Source organism: Schistocerca americana, unplaced genomic scaffold, assembly GCF_021461395.2.
Source record: "Schistocerca americana isolate TAMUIC-IGC-003095 unplaced genomic scaffold, iqSchAmer2.1 HiC_scaffold_296, whole genome shotgun sequence".
Taxonomy (NCBI): domain Eukaryota; kingdom Metazoa; phylum Arthropoda; class Insecta; order Orthoptera; family Acrididae; genus Schistocerca; species Schistocerca americana.
The window spans coordinates 76,320-78,819 of record NW_025726012.1 but is presented as its reverse complement, the minus strand read 5'-3'; positions in this window follow the sequence as shown (position 1 = coordinate 78,819).

Sequence of the window (2,500 nt, the reverse complement as noted above, 5' to 3'; positions counted from 1 at the left end):
TGTACCAACCATTTTTGTCAAACCGAAAAAAGGTGAAGACGTTAAGAAGGCTAAAGAGAATTTTGAGAAAAGTATTAATCCGAGAACAGACAAAATTAAAATAAACAATGTCAGAACGACCAAAAACATACTAATAGTTGAATTAGCCTCAACTGAGGACTGTGACAAACTATTAGCAAACAAGAAATTAAATGACTCCTTTGTTTGCGAGAAACCAAAGAAACGAAGACCACTTATGATGATGTACGACGTCCCGACGTACATGTCGCAGGACGACGTCATCAATTGTGCGTATGAACAGAACTTTGAGGAAATCATGACTAAAGAAGAATTTATTGAGAAATTCAAGTTACGTTTTAAAACAGGGCCACGAGATCGGCCTACGGTACATCATGCCGTAGAGGTGGCACCCGATCTCAGAAAAATAATAGTCAAAACAAATAAATTATATATAGGATACACAGCGATCTCAGTTAAAGACTATACAGCACTGGCAAAATGCACAAAGTGCCAGGATTATGGCCATGTGGCCAAGTATTGTAATTTCCAAAACTCAGTCTGTGGAAGATGTGGCGAGGATGGCCATGACAAAAAATCTTGTGATAAACGAGAAACATGCATCCCTTGTAGGTACAGAAAAAGGGTCTGTCACTCCCCAGGAAGGGAGTGCATGACATACAAGTTGTTACTACAAAGATTGATTCAAAGGACTGACTATGGCGACTAGCCGAAAAGTCCAGAAACGGAAGTCACCTAGCAAAGTAGCACGGGATGCAGAAAGATGGAGAAGGTGGAGATCACAATCATCTTTGGATGAAGATGATGAAATTAACGCTTCTTACTTTGTTCCAGTTCCTGCTGTGCAGCCGGAAATGGTAGACTTCTCCTGTCAGGTCGGGTCTTTTCTGGCCGACAGGAGGGGGGTCTCGGCTGTGGCGGCGGAGTCGGGCGGGGCGGCGGACTTCTCCTGCCAGGTCGGGGGCTTCCTGGCCTCAAGGGGGAGGACATCGGCGCCCGGCACCGGTTCGGCTGCTGGACACTCTGCAGAGAAGACATATCAAGCACTAAAAGACTTGCAACTAGACAAAACTGAAATAGGTGGTGGCACTAAAAATACGTCAAAAAACTCTGTAGAACAAGTAGTATTGGAAACTGTAAAAGTAGAAGTAATTGGTGGAGGCAAGGAGAAAGAGAACATAGACTCTGACCTTGTAGATGTAGATTCCTCTGTAAGAAAACGGACTTATAATAATTGTCCCCCTGGGAATACTTACGGTATATGTGAGGAGACATTAAGACTATCACGTTTAGAAGATCCAGCAATCTTGACGGTGGCTCTTAGGCAGCTGGTGAGAACCGGGTATCCCAGAGGAAGAAGGATAACATTCCCTGCTCTGGAGGATGCAGATTGCATCCAGCTTGCCGCAGCAAACATACCTCTTGAGTTCAAACAACTAGAGGAACTCGTATTGAAAGTTTTTGCTCGTAGGGGTAGGGTTTTTGACCTAAAAAAGATATACAATGACATGGTAATGATGTATGGCAGGATCGCTTTTGATCCTGCCCAAACCTGGCCAAATAGTCATTTCCATACAAGGTATCCTGATGCACTTTAGAGTGTTTCAGGTAAATGCAATGAGAAGTCAGTTAGTCTTACATGAATTAAGAAGATTAACAGAGGAACACAAAGTAGACATCTTATTAATACAAGAACCATACTCCGTCTCGGGAAGGATTCCTGGCTTTCCCGTTAACGCACAGGTGATTGCCTCAGGCCAGCAACCAATGACGTCAATTATAATTTTAAGTAATCTAATCAAAACAACTGTAATTACTCAATTATGTACTACACACCTTACGGTTGTAGAAGTCAATTTAAAAGGACACAGTTTGTATCTAATGAGTTTGTATTGCCAGTACAGACATAATATTGATATCTACCTGGGACAATTGCGGACAGCATTAAGAGTCTTACAAGATAAGCATATAATAATATCAACGGATGCAAATGCTAAATCACCGCTCTGGCACAGCCCGGTACAAGACCACAGAGGAATTGAATTAGAAGATTTAATCATGGAACAAAATTTGAATGTTGCGAATCTCCCCGGCAACCCTCCTACCTATAGGAGCCGAGCCGGGGCAGCATCTTTTATTGACATCACACTAACCTCAATGGGTATTGCTAATAAAATTTTGAATTGGAAAACACATGACGCTATAACCACGAGTGACCACAATGTCATTGAATTCGACATATCTGTGGAGGAGGACCGCGTGCCAGCAGAGTGGACAATGCGTTATGACTACGGGAGAGCCAATTGGGACCTTCTGGAGGCGGAGTTCGATCCTCCAGAGCTCGGAATTGAATTTAACGTGGAAGAGGCAGTAGAGGCCCTAACTACCTCTATAAAGACGGCTATCGCCGTAGCGATACCAGTGAAAAGACGTCTCATTCGGAAAGCGACTGCGCCATGGACTCCGGAGCTGTCGCGGCTCA